Source organism: Nansenia antarctica, assembly GCF_963989245.1.
Source record: "Nansenia antarctica genome assembly, chromosome: 12".
NCBI classification, from domain to species: Eukaryota; Metazoa; Chordata; class Actinopteri; order Argentiniformes; family Microstomatidae; genus Nansenia; species Nansenia antarctica.
Genome location: NC_137682.1, coordinates 32180076 through 32202894, shown reverse-complemented (window position 1 = coordinate 32202894; position 22819 = coordinate 32180076). Strand labels below are relative to the sequence as shown.

At 50.4% G+C, this 22819-nt stretch overlaps 1 pseudogene across 1 annotated transcript in view; it reads left to right on the top strand.

Moving 5' to 3' along the window:
• LOC308169069 (structural maintenance of chromosomes protein 4-like) overlaps window positions 1-22819 on the top strand; it is a 71515-nt pseudogene extending 48696 nt beyond the window's left edge. The window contains exons 14-20 of the transcript XR_013938058.1: window positions 4264-4447; window positions 4852-4996; window positions 17462-17946; window positions 18268-18447; window positions 19801-20033; window positions 21560-21743; window positions 22590-22819. The product of XR_013938058.1 is annotated as a structural maintenance of chromosomes protein 4-like (transcript). The remainder of the gene's footprint in view (window positions 1-4263; window positions 4448-4851; window positions 4997-17461; window positions 17947-18267; window positions 18448-19800; window positions 20034-21559; window positions 21744-22589) is intronic.

Sequence of the window (22819 nt, the reverse complement as noted above, 5' to 3'; positions counted from 1 at the left end):
GAGATAGGAAAACAATGGGATTATTATCGGTGAACACCACCACCCGCAACACTGGACCCTACATACACCTCTAACTTAACTGGTCTACCAAGATCAGGAGCCGTGAGTACGGGAGCATGACTTAGTAGCTTGACTCGGCATATCACCAAATATACACAGAAAACGCTCGATCAACTTCATCACCTCAACTTGCTGTTCATCTGACAAATTAGTTAACTGAGTGGGCAACACTTTCAACATTTTCGAGTTGCCCATTCGAGTATTCTGATGAGAGGAATGACGTGTCCTCAACTCCTCATCGGTCACGCACAGCGTCTTTGTCACAATTAATGCACCGCGGCCAGTGACTACCGGCTTAGGGACAGTTTTACAAGTCTCCTGACTAATTTTAGATTCCTCACTGGAGCAATAGCGTTTTAACATGTTCACATGACACACTCTAGTACTTCTCCGTCTCTCGGGAGTACTGATCACATAATCAGTGTCACTAAGACACTCACGAATATCATACGGACCACAGAATTTCGCCGACCGCGCAGCGCCTGGAATAGGCAATAGAGCTAAAACTTTATCACCTACATGAAACTTTCTAAAAACAGCAGTGCGATCATAATGACGCTTCATCACTGTTTGCGAACTAACAAGAGACTCTTTTGCAATGGTATTAGCCTGATGCAAACGCTCACGAAAATGACTAATGTAATCTAACACATTCCGCTCCGGACTACTCTTCCCACTCTCTAGACAGTATTTACGAAGCATCGCCTTTAACGTCTGATGCCATCGTTCTAATGCACCCTGACTCTCAGGATGATAGGCACTGGAAACAACATGTCGTACCCCTAACGTTCTTAGGGCTTGTTTGAAACGCTTAGACTGAAAGTTAGTGCCCTGGTCAGATTGTATAACAAGAGGAAGACCGAATGTGGAAAAGAACTTTGTTAAAGCTTCCACCACTGAGCTGGCTAATATGTTACGCAACGGCACAGCTTCGGTAAAACGAGTAGCAGCGCACATAATAGTGAGCAAATACTGACTTCCACTTTTAGTCCTAGGCAAAGGTCCAACACAATCAATTATTACACGTTCAAATGGCTCCCCTATTTCAGATTTTTCACTTGCTGCATTTACAAAACATGTGTTTAATGACTGATCATCTACCTGAGCGACACGCAATCTATCACCGGTTACAGGGAGAGATAGGCTGTCAGCGGATGGTATGGTAGGACTCGGGGAGGATGGTAACTCTACCACTTTCTCCCTGGGAGAAACTAAAACAATCGGGTTTTCATTCCTTTCAGACAAGGCTTGCATAATCACACTATCGCAGAGAGAAACATCGCTATCCTCCTCTCTGCCTCGACTCGATTGTGCACGAGTTACGGCGCACACCGGAAACAAATCAACATTTGTTGAATCTTTTGTCTCAGATTCCCTGCATTGAGGCGAATCCAATACTTCCAACGTAGGAGTCACCTTACCCCCAGCAATATCATTGCCCAACAACAATGTCACTCCTTTAATGGGTAACGCTGGACATACAGCAACCGAATAAAAACCAGTAACCAACTCAGATTGTATGTGAATGCGGTGTACAGCCCGCGAGACATAACCCATTTCAATACCACACAACACAGCTTCATTTCCGCACGCAGACTGATCAGAGAATGGCAGGACACTACATAGAATTACAGACTGTGACCCCCCGGTGTCTCGTAAAATACGTACTGGACACTGATCTTTTTGTTCGCCCGTCAATGACACTAAGCCAGTAAATATGAATGGATCAAAACATTTATCACTTTCAGTGCCGGTGGTGGTGGTCATCTCCATGTCAGAACATGATACCGCCCTAATCAATCCAATACCCTGCACTTGTGGTTCCTTCTTAGACAACTGCTGATCTTTGTTTTTAAGAATTAAACAATCGGCAATGACATGTCCTGGTTTGTGGCAGTAATAACATTCCCTATCTTCCTTCCTCGAGCTCTGCGTCCTAAAGGAAGAAGTGTTCACGGAATGAAACTGAGTAGCCGGCACATTACGAGGCTTCTCAGCAGGAACAGAAGGGAAATGGATTTTGTGCAGGAGCATATACTCGTCTGCGCGCACAGCAGCAAGGGAGAGGGACTCTATGTTTCGTTCATTTAAATATACAACAATGCTATCAGGCACATTTTGCTTAAATTCTTCCAGAAGAATTAACTCTTTCAAGGTTTCGTAATCATTTGCTTTACACGCATTGCTCCATTTATCAAATAAAATTCCCTTCTCCCTAGCGAACTCCGCAAACGTTTGGGTGGGGGTCTTCTTAAGATTTCTGAACTTTTGTCTATATGCCGCAGGAACCAACTCATAGGCGCGAAAAATGGCGGCCTTAACCTTAGTGTAATCTAAACTATCAGCAACGGGAAGCGCAGTTACTGCCTCCCGAGCTTTTCCCTGCAACTTGCAGTTTAGCAGTAATACCCAAACATTGTCGGGCCAGTGTAAGGCGGCAGCGGTGCGTTCAAACGCAATAAAATAGGAATCCACCTCAGTCTCTTTAAAAGGAGGCACCAAAGAAATATGCTTACTGACATCAAAAGGTTTTGGGGTGGTACTGGGAGATGGGGCTTGATTGAGAGCTTGACTCTCGAGCTCTAGCTGACGTAACTTGATCACTTTAGCAGACTCGATCTCACACATCCTCAGCTCATGCTGTCGGGCCTCAGCCTGAGCCTCTCGGGCATCAGTCTTTTCCTGAGCCTCTCGGGCCTCAGTCCTCTCCTGAGCCTCTCGGGCCTCAGTCCTCTCCTGAGCCTCTCGGGCCTCAGTCCTCTCCTGAGCCTTCTCTTCTCTGATGGCTGCCCTTTCCTGGGCCTCCATTTGGAGACAGGCTAACTGAAACTGCTGTTTCGCCTCCTCTCCAAGAGCCCCAGTACTGGCACTACCAATAGGAGATGGGTCAAACTGCTCCAAAGTGATATCCACTTTTTTCAGTGGTGTCTTAAAGGATGGGACGGGCGTCTGAAGAAGCTCCTCTCCCCCTGAAGGTAGAGAGCCCCCAGACTCCTCCTCCCCATAATTTTCATCCTTAGCCTCTTCAATCACACCCTTCTCAACCAGTTCCCCCACCAGAAGAAGTTTCAGCTCCTTCTTTGTTATCCTTTTCTCATATGTAAGACCAACGTGAGTAGCTATTTCTATCAACTCTGCCTTTTTGCATTCCTCCAGTTGTTCTATAGAGGGCTGGGTCATAAATTGTTCCAATTCAAACTTTCTTGTTGCCATGATGGTTATTAACTATTAATTACCCCAGCCAAATACCTTTTTTAGATCCGGACCCTTTAACGGCGTTAGATCCCGGATGAGCCCCCACTTGTTACGTTCTACATTCACTAGGGAGAATAAGAAGTAACAAAAGATTACAGGTGTTATGTATTAAAGATATTTATTACTTAAAGGGTAAATTAAAGTCACAATGGTACAAATAAAACAGAATTAGAACTAACAAATGCCTCATACTCAAATAAACAATAAACTCATCCCGAGGATGGTTAAATAAACAATAATAATAAAAAGGTTTCAAACACAACTATCACTAACAATATCAACTGAACAAAGTCTCAACACACTTATAACCAAATGAAGTATCAACTAAATCATAACAAAAAGATCTCTAACAAAGTATCACTAAACAAGATCACTCAACACAGAACACAACTAACAAACTAACAAACTAAACCACCAGCAAGGCAACACAAAATGGTGGGAACTGTGTGAATGGATCACACAGCTGCTGCTGGTTCTCCCTCAAGGTCTTTTGTAGGGTGTGGCATCTGATGATTGGTTGGGGGTTGATTATTGGCTGGTGATGATTGGCTGGAGTTGATTGACCACTGCTGGAGTTGATTGGTAATTATCACGGGGGGGGGGGGGGTGGATCCCCTGGACTGGACTTATGGCTGTTAAAAAGACATACACACAAATACACAGACACAGACAACCAGGCTACTCATAGCCGTCACAATATATATATACACACACACACACACACCTGAGAGGAATACACCAACAGCATGCAGGTAACACACACACACACACACACACACACACACACACACACACACACACACACACACACTGGAGGAATACACCAACAGCATGCAGGTAACACACACACACACCCTGGAGAAATACACCAACAGCATGCAGGTAACACACACACACACACACATTGTGTGTGACCATGTCTCTCTCCCTCTCCCCCCTCCCCCCCAGACTTCGAGGCAGCGTCCAGTAAGGCAGGGAAGGTGGAGGCGAAGGTGAAGCAGCTGTACACTCTGATCCTGGACATCACCACGCTGAAGGCCCAGCAGGACCGGCTGGACATGGTCACCAAGGAGATGGACGACTGCTCCTCCGCTGTCACCAAGGCCCAGGTGGCCATCAAGACTGCCGGCCGGTGAGACACACACACACATACATACACACACACAGGACAGTTACACACACACACACACACACACACACACACGACAGACACACACACACACACACACACACACAACAGTTACACACACACATACACACACACACATGACAGTTACACACACACACACGACAGTTTCACACACACACACAGGACAGTTCCTGTAGTGACACTTCACCCCACAGGGGATGAAATAAGAGTGGATGGATGTGATGTCCTGCTGCCCCCAATCCTCTGCTTTGAAATCCATGTGGGGAAGAAGTGGCTAAATGGGGCGCAGCAATGCAGACGGACGGACATAGGACTGTGTTCAGGTTTGAAATAAAGGGTTTTGAATTAAATGTAACAACTGCTGTCTCCCCCTACACCTCCACCAGGAACCTGAAGAAGTGTGAGGAGGGCGTGGCCCGCGTGGAGGCGGAGCTAGAGGAGAACCAGGCGGCCAAGGCGGAGCTGAAGGAGCGCATGACCAAGCTGGAGGAGGAGGCCGGAGAGGTCATGAAGGGCATCCAGGAGGCCGAGGTACAACCATGCCACAGGCCACGCCTCCTCACTACACAGGCCACGCCTCCTCACTACACAGGCCATGCCTCCTCACTACACAGACCACGCCTCCTCACTACACAGGCCACGCCTCCTCACTACACAGGCCACGCCTCCTCACTACACAGACCTGCTCACTACACAGACCTCCTCACTACACAGACCTGCTCACTACACAGACCTCCTCCTCACTACACAGACCTCCTCACTACACAGACCTGCTCACTACACAGACCTCCTCACTACACAGACCTCCTCCTCACTACACAGACCTCCTCACTACACAGACCTGCTCACTACACAGACCTCCTCACTACACAGACCTCCTCACTACACAGACCTCCTCACTACACAGACCTGCTCACTACACAGACCTCCTCCTCACTACACAGACCTGCTCACTACACAGACCTGCTCACTACACAGACCTCCTCCTCACTACACAGACCTGCTCACTACACAGACCTCCTCACTACACAGACCTGCTCACTACACAGACCTCCTCACTACACAGACCTCCTCCTCACTACACAGACCTCCTCACTACACAGACCTCCTCACTACACAGACCTGCTCACTACACAGACCTGCTCACTACACAGACCTGCTCACTACACAGACCTGCTCACTACACAGACCTGCTCCTCACTACACAGACCTCCTCCTCACTACACAGACCTCCTCACTACACAGACCTCCTCCTCACTACACAGACCTCCTCACTACACAGACCTCCTCACTACACAGACCTGATCACTACACAGACCTGCTCACTACACAGACCTCCTCACTACACAGACCTGCTCACTACACAGACCTCCTCACTACACAGACCTGCTCACTACACAGACCTGCTCACTACACAGACCTCCTCACTACACAGACCTGCTCACTACACAGACCTGCTCACTACACAGACCTCCTCACTACACAGACCTGCTCACTACACAGACCTGCTCACTACACAGACCTGCTCACTACACAGACCTCCTCACTACACAGACCTCCTCACTACACAGACCTCCTCACTACACAGACCTCCTCCTCACTACACAGACCTCCTCCTCACTACACAGACCTCCTCACTACACAGACCTGCTCACTACACAGACCTCCTCCTCACTACACAGACCTGCTCACTACACAGACCTCCTCACTACACAGACCTCCTCACTACACAGACCTCCTCCTCACTACACAGACCTGCTCACTACACAGACCTCCTCCTCACTACACAGACCTGCTCACTACACAGACCTCCTCACTACACAGACCTCCTCACTACACAGACCTCCTCCTCACTACACAGACCTGCTCACTACACAGACCTGCTCACTACACAGACCTCCTCACTACACAGACCTGCTCACTACACAGACCTCCTCCTCACTACACAGACCTCCTCCTCACTACACAGACCTGCTCACTACACAGACCTGCTCACTACACAGACCTCCTCACTACACAGACCTGCTTACTACACAGACCTGCTCACTACACAGACCTCCTCACTACACAGACCTGCTCACTACACAGACCTCCTCCTCACTACACAGACCTCCTCCTCACTACACAGACCTCCTCCTCACTACACAGACCTCCTCCTCACTACACAGACCTGCTCACTACACAGACCTCCTCACTACACAGACCTGCTCACTACACAGACCTGCTCACTACACAGACCTGCTCACTACACAGACCTCCTCCTCACTACACAGACCTGCTCACTACACAGACCTGCTCACTACACAGACCTCCTCCTCACTACACAGACCTCCTCACTACACAGACCTCCTCACTACACAGACCTCCTCACTACACAGACCTCCTCACTACACAGACCTCCTCCTCACTACACAGACCTGCTCACTACACAGACCTCCTCACTACACAGACCTGCTCACTACACAGACCTCCTCACTACACAGACCTGCTCACTACACAGACCTCCTCACTACACAGACCTGCTCACTACACAGACCTGCTCACTACACAGACCTCCTCCTCACTACACAGACCTCCTCACTACACAGACCTCCTCACTACACAGACCTCCTCACTACACAGACCTGCTCACTACACAGACCTCCTCACTACACAGACCTCCTCCTCACTACACAGACCTGCTCACTACACAGACCTCCTCACTACACAGACCTCCTCACTACACAGACCTCCTCACTACACAGACCTCCTCCTCACTACACAGACCTCCTCACTACACAGACCTCCTCACTACACAGACCTCCTCCTCACTACACAGACCTCCTCACTACACAGACCTCCTCACTACACAGACCTCCTCACTACACAGACCTCCTCACTACACAGACCTGCTCACTACACAGACCTCCTCCTCACTACACAGACCTCCTCACTACACAGACCTCCTCACTACACAGACCTCCTCCTCACTACACAGACCTCCTCACTACACAGACCTCCTCACTACACAGACCTCCTCCTCACTACACAGACCTGCTCACTACACAGACCTGCTCCTCACTACACAGACCTGCTCACTACACAGACCTGCTCACTACACAGACCTGCTCACTACACAGACCTCCTCACTACACAGACCTGCTCACTACACAGACCTCCTCACTACACAGACCTCCTCACTACACAGACCTCCTCACTACACAGACCTCCTCACTACACAGACCTGCTCACTACACAGACCTGCTCACTACACAGACCTCCTCACTACACAGACCTCCTCACTACACAGACCTGCTCACTACACAGACCTCCTCACTACACAGACCTGCTCACTACACAGACCTGCTCACTACACAGACCTCCTCACTACACAGACCTGCTCACTACACAGACCTCCTCACTACACAGACCTCCTCCTCACTACACAGACCTCCTCACTACACAGACCTGCTCCTCACTACACAGACCTGCTCACTACACAGACCTGCTCACTACACAGACCTGCTCCTCACTACACAGACCTGCTCACTACACAGACCTCCTCCTCACTACACAGACCTGCTCACTACACAGACCTGCTCACTACACAGACCTCCTCACTACACAGACCTGCTCACTACACAGACCTCCTCACTACACAGACCTCCTCACTACACAGACCTCCTCACTACACAGACCTCCTCACTACACAGACCTGCTCACTACACAGACCTCCTCCTCACTACACAGACCTCCTCACTACACAGACCTGCTCACTACACAGACCTCCTCCTCACTACACAGACCTGCTCACTACACAGACCTGCTCACTACACAGACCTCCTCACTACACAGACCTCCTCACTACACAGACCTGCTCACTACACAGACCTCCTCACTACACAGACCTCCTCCTCACTACACAGACCTCCTCACTACACAGACCTCCTCCTCACTACACAGACCTCCTCACTACACAGACCTCCTCACTACACAGACCTCCTCACTACACAGACCTGCTCACTACACAGACCTCCTCACTACACAGACCTCCTCCTCACTACACAGACCTCCTCACTACACAGACCTCCTCCTCACTACACAGACCTGCTCACTACACAGACCTGCTCACTACACAGACCTGCTCACTACACAGACCTGCTCACTACACAGACCTCCTCACTACACAGACCTCCTCCTCACTACACAGACCTCCTCCTCACTACACAGACCTCCTCACTACACAGACCTCCTCACTACACAGACCTGCTCACTACACAGACCTCCTCACTACACAGACCTCCTCACTACACAGACCTCCTCACTACACAGACCTGCTCACTACACAGACCTCCTCCTCACTACACAGACCTCCTCCTCACTACACAGACCTGCTCACTACACAGACCTCCTCACTACACAGACCTGCTCACTACACAGACCTGCTCACTACACAGACCTCCTCACTACACAGACCTGCTCACTACACAGACCTGCTCACTACACAGACCTCCTCACTACACAGACCTCCTCACTACACAGACCTCCTCCTCACTACACAGACCTCCTCACTACACAGACCTCCTCACTACACAGACCTGCTCACTACACAGACCTGCTCACTACACAGACCTGCTCACTACACAGACCTCCTCACTACACAGACCTCCTCCTCACTACACAGACCTGCTCACTACACAGACCTCCTCACTACACAGACCTCCTCACTACACAGACCTGCTCACTACACAGACCTCCTCCTCACTACACAGACCTGCTCACTACACAGACCTCCTCACTACACAGACCTCCTCACTACACAGACCTGCTCACTACACAGACCTGCTCACTACACAGACCTGCTCACTACACAGACCTGCTCACTACACAGACCTGCTCACTACACAGACCTGCTCACTACACAGACCTGCTCACTACACAGACCTCCTCAGTACACAGACCTCCTCACTACACAGACCTCCTCCTCACTACACAGACCTGCTCACTACACAGACCTCCTCACTACACAGACCTCCTCACTACACAGACCTCCTCACTACACAGACCTCCTCACTACACAGACCTCCTCACTACACAGACCTGCTCACTACACAGACCTCCTCCTCACTACACAGACCTCCTCACTACACAGACCTCCTCACTACACAGACCTCCTCCTCACTACACAGACCTCCTCCTCACTACACAGACCTGCTCACTACACAGACCTCCTCACTACACAGACCTCCTCCTCACTACACAGACCTGCTCACTACACAGACCTGCTCACTACACAGACCTCCTCAGTACACAGACCTCCTCACTACACAGACCTCCTCCTCACTACACAGACCTGCTCACTACACAGACCTCCTCACTACACAGACCTCCTCACTACACAGACCTCCTCACTACACAGACCTCCTCACTACACAGACCTCCTCACTACACAGACCTGCTCACTACACAGACCTCCTCCTCACTACACAGACCTCCTCACTACACAGACCTCCTCACTACACAGACCTCCTCACTACACAGACCTCCTCACTACACAGACCTCCTCACTACACAGACCTCCTCACTACACAGACCTCCTCACTACACAGACCTCCTCACTACACAGACCTCCTCACTACACAGACCTGCTCACTACACAGACCTGCTCACTACACAGACCTCCTCACTACACAGACCTGCTCACTACACAGACCTCCTCACTACACAGACCTCCTCACTACACAGACCTCCTCCTCACTACACAGACCTCCTCACTACACAGACCTCCTCCTCACTACACAGACCTCCTCCTCACTACACAGACCTCCTCACTACACAGACCTCCTCACTACACAGACCTGCTCACTACACAGACCTCCTCACTACACAGACCTGCTCACTACACAGACCTCCTCACTACACAGACCTCCTCACTACACAGACCTCCTCCTCACTACACAGACCTGCTCACTACACAGACCTGCTCACTACACAGACCTCCTCACTACACAGACCTCCTCCTCACTACACAGACCTGCTCACTACACAGACCTCCTCACTACACAGACCTCCTCACTACACAGACCTCCTCACTACACAGACCTCCTCCTCACTACACAGACCTCCTCACTACACAGACCTCCTCACTACACAGACCTCCTCCTCACTACACAGACCTCCTCACTACACAGACCTCCTCACTACACAGACCTGCTCACTACACAGACCTGCTCACTACACAGACCTCCTCACTACACAGACCTCCTCACTACACAGACCTCCTCACTACACAGACCTCCTCACTACACAGACCTCCTCCTCACTACACAGACCTCCTCACTACACAGACCTCCTCACTACACAGACCTGCTCACTACACAGACCTGCTCACTACACAGACCTGCTCACTACACAGACCTCCTCACTACACAGACCTGCTCACTACACAGACCTGCTCACTACACAGACCTCCTCACTACACAGACCTCCTCACTACACAGACCTGCTCACTACACAGACCTCCTCACTACACAGACCTGCTCACTACACAGACCTGCTCACTACACAGACCTCCTCACTACACAGACCTGCTCACTACACAGACCTCCTCACTACACAGACCTCCTCCTCACTACACAGACCTCCTCACTACACAGACCTGCTCCTCACTACACAGACCTGCTCACTACACAGACCTGCTCACTACACAGACCTGCTCCTCACTACACAGACCTGCTCACTACACAGACCTCCTCCTCACTACACAGACCTGCTCACTACACAGACCTGCTCACTACACAGACCTCCTCACTACACAGACCTGCTCACTACACAGACCTCCTCACTACACAGACCTCCTCCTCACTACACAGACCTCCTCACTACACAGACCTCCTCACTACACAGACCTGCTCACTACACAGACCTCCTCCTCACTACACAGACCTCCTCACTACACAGACCTGCTCACTACACAGACCTCCTCCTCACTACACAGACCTGCTCACTACACAGACCTGCTCACTACACAGACCTGCTCACTACACAGACCTGCTCACTACACAGACCTCCTCACTACACAGACCTCCTCCTCACTACACAGACCTCCTCACTACACAGACCTCCTCCTCACTACACAGACCTCCTCACTACACAGACCTCCTCACTACACAGACCTCCTCACTACACAGACCTGCTCACTACACAGACCTCCTCACTACACAGACCTCCTCCTCACTACACAGACCTGCTCACTACACAGACCTGCTCACTACACAGACCTGCTCACTACACAGACCTGCTCACTACACAGACCTCCTCACTACACAGACCTCCTCCTCACTACACAGACCTCCTCCTCACTACACAGACCTCCTCACTACACAGACCTCCTCACTACACAGACCTGCTCACTACACAGACCTCCTCACTACACAGACCTCCTCACTACACAGACCTCCTCACTACACAGACCTGCTCACTACACAGACCTCCTCCTCACTACACAGACCTCCTCCTCACTACACAGACCTGCTCACTACACAGACCTCCTCACTACACAGACCTGCTCACTACACAGACCTGCTCACTACACAGACCTCCTCACTACACAGACCTGCTCACTACACAGACCTGCTCACTACACAGACCTCCTCACTACACAGACCTCCTCACTACACAGACCTCCTCCTCACTACACAGACCTCCTCACTACACAGACCTCCTCACTACACAGACCTGCTCACTACACAGACCTGCTCACTACACAGACCTGCTCACTACACAGACCTCCTCACTACACAGACCTCCTCCTCACTACACAGACCTGCTCACTACACAGACCTCCTCACTACACAGACCTGCTCACTACACAGACCTGCTCACTACACAGACCTCCTCACTACACAGACCTGCTCACTACACAGACCTCCTCCTCACTACACAGACCTGCTCACTACACAGACCTCCTCACTACACAGACCTGCTCACTACACAGACCTGCTCACTACACAGACCTCCTCACTACACAGACCTCCTCACTACACAGACCTCCTCACTACACAGACCTCCTCACTACACAGACCTCCTCACTACACAGACCTCCTCACTACACAGACCTCCTCACTACACAGACCTGCTCACTACACAGACCTGCTCACTACACAGACCTGCTCACTACACAGACCTGCTCACTACACAGACCTGCTCACTACACAGACCTGCTCCTCACTACACAGACCTCCTCACTACACAGACCTCCTCACTACACAGACCTGCTCACTACACAGACCTGCTCACTACACAGACCTGCTCACTACACAGACCTCCTCACTACACAGACCTGCTCACTACACAGACCTCCTCACTACACAGACCTCCTCCTCACTACACAGACCTCCTCACTACACAGACCTCCTCACTACACAGACCTGCTCACTACACAGACCTCCTCACTACACAGACCTCCTCACTACACAGACCTCCTCACTACACAGACCTGCTCACTACACAGACCTCCTCCTCACTACACAGACCTGCTCACTACACAGACCTGCTCACTACACAGACCTCCTCACTACACAGACCTGCTCACTACACAGACCTGCTCACTACACAGACCTCCTCACTACACAGACCTGCTCCTCACTACACAGACCTCCTCCTCACTACACAGACCTCCTCACTACACAGACCTGCTCACTACACAGACCTCCTCCTCACTACACAGACCTGCTCACTACACAGACCTCCTCACTACACAGACCTGCTCCTCACTACACAGACCTGCTCACTACACAGACCTGCTCACTACACAGACCTCCTCCTCACTACACAGACCTGCTCACTACACAGACCTCCTCCTCACTACACAGACCTCCTCACTACACAGACCTCCTCACTACACAGACCTCCTCACTACACAGACCTCCTCCTCACTACACAGACCTCCTCACTACACAGACCTCCTCACTACACAGACCTGCTCACTACACAGACCTGCTCACTACACAGACCTCCTCACTACACAGACCTCCTCACTACACAGACCTCCTCACTACACAGACCTCCTCACTACACAGACCTCCTCCTCACTACACAGACCTCCTCACTACACAGACCTCCTCACTACACAGACCTGCTCACTACACAGACCTGCTCACTACACAGACCTGCTCACTACACAGACCTCCTCACTACACAGACCTGCTCACTACACAGACCTGCTCACTACACAGACCTCCTCACTACACAGACCTCCTCACTACACAGACCTGCTCACTACACAGACCTCCTCACTACACAGACCTGCTCACTACACAGACCTGCTCACTACACAGACCTCCTCACTACACAGACCTGCTCACTACACAGACCTCCTCACTACACAGACCTCCTCCTCACTACACAGACCTCCTCACTACACAGACCTGCTCCTCACTACACAGACCTGCTCACTACACAGACCTGCTCACTACACAGACCTGCTCCTCACTACACAGACCTGCTCACTACACAGACCTCCTCCTCACTACACAGACCTGCTCACTACACAGACCTGCTCACTACACAGACCTCCTCACTACACAGACCTGCTCACTACACAGACCTCCTCACTACACAGACCTCCTCACTACACAGACCTGCTCACTACACAGACCTCCTCACTACACAGACCTGCTCACTACACAGACCTCCTCCTCACTACACAGACCTGCTCACTACACAGACCTCCTCCTCACTACACAGACCTGCTCACTACACAGACCTGCTCACTACACAGACCTGCTCACTACACAGACCTGCTCACTACACAGACCTCCTCACTACACAGACCTCCTCCTCACTACACAGACCTCCTCACTACACAGACCTCCTCCTCACTACACAGACCTCCTCACTACACAGACCTCCTCACTACACAGACCTCCTCACTACACAGACCTGCTCACTACACAGACCTCCTCACTACACAGACCTCCTCCTCACTACACAGACCTCCTCACTACACAGACCTCCTCCTCACTACACAGACCTGCTCACTACACAGACCTGCTCACTACACAGACCTGCTCACTACACAGACCTCCTCACTACACAGACCTCCTCCTCACTACACAGACCTCCTCCTCACTACACAGACCTCCTCACTACACAGACCTCCTCACTACACAGACCTGCTCACTACACAGACCTCCTCACTACACAGACCTCCTCACTACACAGACCTCCTCACTACACAGACCTGCTCACTACACAGACCTCCTCCTCACTACACAGACCTCCTCCTCACTACACAGACCTGCTCACTACACAGACCTCCTCACTACACAGACCTGCTCACTACACAGACCTGCTCACTACACAGACCTCCTCACTACACAGACCTGCTCACTACACAGACCTGCTCACTACACAGACCTCCTCACTACACAGACCTCCTCACTACACAGACCTCCTCCTCACTACACAGACCTCCTCACTACACAGACCTCCTCACTACACAGACCTGCTCACTACACAGACCTGCTCACTACACAGACCTGCTCACTACACAGACCTCCTCACTACACAGACCTCCTCCTCACTACACAGACCTGCTCACTACACAGACCTCCTCACTACACAGACCTGCTCACTACACAGACCTGCTCACTACACAGACCTCCTCACTACACAGACCTGCTCACTACACAGACCTCCTCCTCACTACACAGACCTGCTCACTACACAGACCTCCTCACTACACAGACCTGCTCACTACACAGACCTGCTCACTACACAGACCTCCTCACTACACAGACCTCCTCACTACACAGACCTCCTCACTACACAGACCTCCTCACTACACAGACCTGCTCACTACACAGACCTGCTCACTACACAGACCTGCTCACTACACAGACCTCCTCCTCACTACACAGACCTCCTCACTACACAGACCTCCTCACTACACAGACCTCCTCACTACACAGACCTGCTCACTACACAGACCTGCTCACTACACAGACCTGCTCACTACACAGACCTGCTCACTACACAGACCTGCTCACTACACAGACCTGCTCACTACACAGACCTCCTCACTACACAGACCTGCTCCTCACTACACAGACCTCCTCCTCACTACACAGACCTGCTCACTACACAGACCTCCTCACTACACAGACCTCCTCCTCACTACACAGACCTCCTCACTACACAGACCTCCTCACTACACAGACCTGCTCACTACACAGACCTCCTCCTCACTACACAGACCTCCTCACTACACAGACCTCCTCACTACACAGACCTCCTCACTACACAGACCTGCTCACTACACAGACCTCCTCACTACACAGACCTCCTCACTACACAGACCTCCTCACTACACAGACCTGCTCACTACACAGACCTCCTCACTACACAGACCTGCTCACTACACAGACCTCCTCCTCACTACACAGACCTGCTCACTACACAGACCTGCTCACTACACAGACCTCCTCACTACACAGACCTGCTCACTACACAGACCTCCTCACTACACAGACCTGCTCACTACACAGACCTCCTCACTACACAGACCTGCTCCTCACTACACAGACCTCCTCCTCACTACACAGACCTCCTCACTACACAGACCTGCTCACTACACAGACCTCCTCCTCACTACACAGACCTGCTCACTACACAGACCTCCTCACTACACAGACCTGCTCACTACACAGACCTCCTCCTCACTACACAGACCTGCTCACTACACAGACCTCCTCCTCACTACACAGACCTCCTCACTACACAGACCTCCTCCTCACTACACAGACCTCCTCACTACACAGACCTCCTCACTACACAGACCTGCTCACTACACAGACCTGCTCACTACACAGACCTCCTCCTCACTACACAGACCTCCTCACTACACAGACCTGCTCACTACACAGACCTCCTCACTACACAGACCTCCTCACTACACAGACCTCCTCACTACACAGACCTCCTCACTACACAGACCTCCTCACTACACAGACCTGCTCACTACACAGACCTCCTCACTACACAGACCTGCTCACTACACAGACCTGCTCACTACACAGACCTCCTCACTACACAGACCTCCTCACTACACAGACCTGCTCACTACACAGACCTCCTCACTACACAGACCTCCTCACTACACAGACCTCCTCCTCACTACACAGACCTCCTCACTACACAGACCTGCTCACTACACAGACCTCCTCACTACACAGACCTGCTCACTACACAGACCTCCTCCTCACTACACAGACCTCCTCACTACACAGACCTGCTCACTACACAGACCTCCTCCTCACTACACAGACCTCCTCACTACACAGACCTCCTCCTCACTACACAGACCTGCTCACTACACAGACCTGCTCACTACACAGACCTGCTCACTACACAGACCTCCTCACTACACAGACCTCCTCACTACACAGACCTCCTCACTACACAGACCTCCTCACTACACAGACCTGCTCACTACACAGACCTGCTCACTACACAGACCTCCTCACTACACAGACCTCCTCACTACACAGACCTCCTCACTACACAGACCTCCTCCTCACTACACAGACCTGCTCACTACACAGACCTGCTCACTACACAGACCTGCTCACTACACAGACCTCCTCACTACACAGACCTCCTCACTACACAGGATGTCATACATGACATTTAGAATACTTTATTTATATATATACATATACTGTATATATATTTGTTATATCTAACCACAGCCACAGTGAGTGCTCGGTCTCTCTCTCTCTACCTTATCTTTCTCTCTGTCAGCCTCTCTCTCTCTGTGTCTGTCTATCTCTATTTCTCTATCTCTCTATTTCTCTGGCTGTCTCTTTCTACCTCTACTCTCTATCTTTCTCTCTCTGTCAGCCTCTCTGTCTCTCTCTGTCTGTCTCTCCCCCTCCCCCATCCTCTGTACCAGTGAACAGACAGTAGGTCCAGTACTCATCTCCCGGTCCTGTGTGTGTGTGTGTGTGTGTGTAGGCGGCCCTGCAGGCCCTGCAGGAGCAGCAGCACGGGTTGCAGCAGGAACAGGCCCTGCAGGAGCAGCAGCACGGGTTGCAGGAGGAACAGGCCCTGCAGGAGCAGCAGCACGGGTTGCAGGAGGAACAGGCCCTGCAGGAGCAGCAGCACGGGTTGCAGGAGGAACAGGCCCTGCAGGAGCAGCAGCATGCGGTTGCAGGAGGAACAGGCCCTGCAGGAGCAGCAGCACGGGTTGCAGGAGGAACAGGCCCTGCAGGAGCAGCAGCACGTGTTGCAGGAGGAACAGGCCCTGCAGGAGCAGCAGCACGGGTTGCAGGAGGAACAGGCCCTGCAGGAGCAGCAGCATGCGGTTGCAGGAGGAACAGGCCCTGCAGGAGCAGCAGCACGGGTTGCAGGAGGAGTCCCTCAGCGTCAGGCTGCGTGTGCAGAAGATAGACACCACCCTCAGTGAGCAGGCCGGCAAGATCAACCACTGGCAGAGAGAGGTGTGTGTGTGTGTGTGTGTGTGTGTGTATACAGTCTAGTGCCATGGTGTGTGTTGTCTGTGCGTGTGTGTCTGTTGCCTGTGTGTGTTGTCTGTGCGTGTGTGTCTGTTGCCTGTGTGTGTGTGTGTGTGAGTGTTGCCTGTGCGTGTGTGTGTGTCTGTTGCCTTTGTGTGTGTTGCCTGTGCGCGTGTGTGTGTCTGTTGCCTTTGTGTGTGTGATGTTTGTGGCCCTGGAGAAATCACTGACGGTTCTTTTTGTATTTTCCTCTTCCTCCTCTTCTTTCTCCTCCCTTATTCCTCCTCTAACCCCCCTCCTCCTCAGGCCACTATGCTCTCTCTGCATGTGGTGGAGGACCGGCCAGTGGAGCTGCGGGTGTTGCCCCCCGCTGAGCTGCAGGCCCTGAGGGACCCGTCTGTCTTCACCAACCAGATCAAGGTGCTGGCCGCCCACGCCGCCCAGCTGAAGCCCAACCTGGGGGCCATCGCAGAGTACAAGAAGAAGGTACACCTGTCTGTCTCTGTCTGTTTCAATCTCTCTCTCTTTCTCTGGCTGTCTGTGTGTCTCTCTCTCTCTCTCCCCCTAGGGCTGTCCCTAACGACTATTTTTCTAACGATTAATCTAGCGATTATTTTTTCGATTACTCTAACGACTAATTTATCGATTAGTCTAACGATTATTTTTTTGCTGTTCGGTTAATGTATCACTTAATTTTCCCCAAATAAATATCAAAAACTTCTCTTATTAACATTTCAGTATTATTATTATTCAATTATTCTTGTACAAATATATAAATTAGGCTTCTGCACTGCAGGGCAATATTCCACAACAAAAAAATATCCTCTCTTTCTTACAGTCCAACATAAAATATAATATTATAAAATGTAAATGTTCTCACATTCATAACATTCTCCCCCTCTCTCTGCTCTCCCCCTCCCACGCTCCTCTCCCCCCGCCTGCCTCCTGGTTATTATTATTATTATAGGTCAGTATTTCTCAAAGTGTGGGGCGGGCGCGTCGCGAGAGACAGTTAGGAGGTCAACAAGTTACAGTATCTTAGCTGTTCATAATGATGGCATGTCTAACAGGGACACTGACAGGGAAAAGAAAAACGACAGAAAATCACAATACTTGAGTGTAGGGATGCACCGAATGATCGGCCAGGTTCAGAGGGATAAGCCTTAACCGCGCCATTGATGTACGACTGTGTCGGAGATCTCCTGTCGATAAAAGCTCGCATGATTATACTACTATCTAGTATACTAGTATACATACTATCGCATGTGCGGAGTCCATACTCCACCCACTTTACAGCACAGTCGGAGTTCGGCCATTCCGTGTTCCGTGTGAATGTTCGCCAATGTGAGACGTACATTTTTTATGACGCGATCAAACAGTGCAACAAACCATGCTGTTCTGTAAATGAGACGAGCATTGAGTGATGACTGCCTACTGCCAAGTAATATAATTACAGCAAACATGCCGGCAGTTTGGTATCTGTTCTCTGACTCTAAAAGACAACAAGAGGCACATTCTGATATTATAGACTTCCGGTTTCGTTTTCGCGTCTTCAAAATAAAAGCGTGAGTTAAGCGTTGTTGAAAATCAATGACACGTCGCTCGTAACTGGTCGCAGCCATGTTTATTTGCGACGCACCGACGCACATTACGCAAGTCGACGTATTGACGTAGTCGATTACGTCGACGCATCGTCCCAGCCCTATCTCCCCCCCACCTGTCTAGCTAGTTGTGACACATTGTCTCATATCCTTCTCATGTCCTTCTCTTCTGGCTGGTGGAGTGATGTTATGACATGTTCCATTCTCAGTGACAAACCCTTCCTCCCCCCCCCCGTAGGAGGAGCTGCACCTACAGCGCGTGGCGGAGCTTGATGACATCACCACGCAGCGGGACGGCTTCAAGCGCGGCTACGAGGACCTGCGCAAGCAGCGGCTGAACGAGTTAATGGCCGGCTTCAACGTCATCACCAACAAGCTGAAGGAGAACTACCAGATGCTGACGCTAGGGGGCGACGCCGAGCTGGAGCTGGTGGACAGCCTGGACCCTTTCTCTGAGGGCATCATGTTCAGGTGAGGGGGGGTGCATAAAATGAGAATGCAGCCTCACCAAATCTCTTCTTTATTTTGTATTTTTTTTCTTTCTTATTTTGACTGCCAATGACCCTTGGTCATAGACTTTTTCCTATGTTGACTGGTGGATAGATGACAAATACATTTGTTGAAGTAAGTGAGTCATATATTTGCTGTAAGTGAATCATCTATCCATCAGTCATGGTAACAAAAAGTAATCTATGCCTGGGCCAGGGGCCATTGGAAGTTACGATGCTAGAAGAAGGAAGAATTAAGATTTTATATTTACATTAGAGAAACTGTACAGGGGGTAGAGGGGATGAAGCGGTCTTAGCACAGTCGCAACACAATTAGGCTTCTTCATAGTTTCACAAATATAGAAGGTCGCTGGAATGCGATTTTCTTTTCAATACATTATTAGTGCATGTAAGACGCATCCATAGACTAAAGGACATTTAACCAGCAAACATCATATTCACATCAGCAGCGCAGCGGCAACTTCAAAGAGACAAAGGGGAGATTCCTTATTTGACAGCATCAAGAAAACACAGCACAGAGAGTCCGCTCAACCAGGATAATGTGAATATGCAAGCCGTATACCATCCATTAATACACAGCTTAAGGCACAGGTAAGCCTACCTGGCTTCTGTGATTGGCTTTGGCTGTGGGTCCCGAAGTAGTAATATGTTGACACGTTCCGTGATTTATCTCCGATGGTCACTTAGTTAATCTCCTTCCATATGATTCTTCTTCCAATGCGCCATCCGATGTTATTGTGCGAGCTTTCGGTCTTTCATAGACCTTCTTCAGGCATACGTGCTACCAAAATCAATTTGTATTGTATCCTACAGACCGTAGCGGTCTGCAATGTACCCCATCACAGTGGGCCTGAAAGTTGCATGAAGACTAGTCTATTTAGTCTTAAAGGCTATTCTAGGTTTTTTTGCCAGAAAAAAAACGTTGTTCACCTTTTCAGTCTTCAGAAGGGCTGGTAACTGTCTGCTGTGCTGAACACACACTTTTTTTCTTCTTCTTTTTTTCAGGGAGCATCTTGCTTCCCTAACAGTGTTGCCAGATGGGATTTGATTACCAGCCCAACCACAGACTAAAAACCACCCAGTGTGATCATAAGTAGCCCAATTGGGTGGGAATACGCCCAATCAGGCAACACTGTTCCCTAATTCTCCGTTCTGAGGAGAAGCTGTCATGTGACGTCTTTTTAGAGTTAATTTATTGACAAATTCAATTTTTGGAAACAATCACTTTCATAGCATCTTCAACCACACACTCTTAAGGTGTTTATTTATGATATTGTGATTTTAAATGTTAAAAATAATAATAAAATAAGTCTGGTTTTAGTAAAGTTTTTTTTTAGAAACCGCGGTTTTCGGTTTAACAGTAAAACCGTCCAACCCTAATGAGAAGATCATTAAACCAAAGCTGTGTGTTTGAAAAGAACATGGTCGTTCAGGAGTTGACAGGTCTCTCTCCTCTCTCCCCCTCTGCCTCCCGGTCTCTGTTCCCAGTGTGCGTCCACCTAAGAAGAGCTGGAAGAAGATCTTCAACCTGTCCGGGGGGGAGAAGACCCTGAGCTCCCTGGCGCTGGTGTTCGCCCTGCACCACTTCAAACCCACGCCGCTGTACTTCATGGACGAGATCGACGCCGCCCTGGCCTCCAAGAACGTCTCCATCGTAGCCTGCTACATCTACGTGAGTCCTCACACACTCTACACACGCACTTGTACTCATGCACACACACACTCGTTCTCATACACGCACACACACACACACTCGTTCTCATACACACACACTCTTTCTCATACACACACACTCGTACAAGTACACACACACACACACGTTCTCATACACACACACTCATACTCAGGGTGGGATGATACATTCAGCTCACAGTACAGGCTTCACCATACGTGTTACTTTCAAGATATCAGACCCCAAGTTAAGAAAGAAAACACAACCGTATGTCTGAACAAGATTAGCTTTTAATTCCTCAAATGTGGAGGAGAAATGTCTCGTTAAAACAATGTGGAGAAGATGACTGATTGATTGACTGACTTGTCCAATGCTAGCCACCATACACACGTTCATGAAGCATCTGTACATGTGTGTTTGTCGTCCCAGTGTGGACGACTCCAGTACACCAGCAGAGAGGGAGAGAGTCCTGTAGAAATAAGCCCCTCTGTGTTGTGTAACAGGAGGTTGTTGGGGGAGCTATTCAGGGGGAATCACACATTTCTTTCGCCGGGGTCAGAAGTACAGCCTTCTCTTCTGCTCCTGGCGTCAAGCTGGTGCCGTGTATTTAGCCTGGTCAGCGTTTCTACTTTATCCCACAGTTTACTTTATTGATCCCCGACGGGAAATTCAGGCTTTACAGCATCTCAGACCACAAACAACAACAAGATAGGCCCTCTGTAACTAAAGCTCTCTCTAAACTCTCTATTAGGTCTGTTACATCCACAGCATTATTTGATACTGTAATTTAGTAGTAATTAAGACTATTTGGTCTCCTTTAACATTCTCCCCCCTCGAACCCTCCAGGAACAAACCAAGAACGCCCAGTTCATCGTCATCTCCCTGAGGAACAACATGTTTGAGATCGCCGACCGCCTCATTGGCATCTACATGACCCACAACACCACCAAGTGCGTGGGCATCATCCCCAAGACCATCCTCCTGACCCAGCCTGAGGCAGCCTCTGCTTAGAGCAGGAGTCTCCAGGAACACCAGGGGCGAGGACTCCTCCTCCACGGCCCCGCCCAGAGACACCA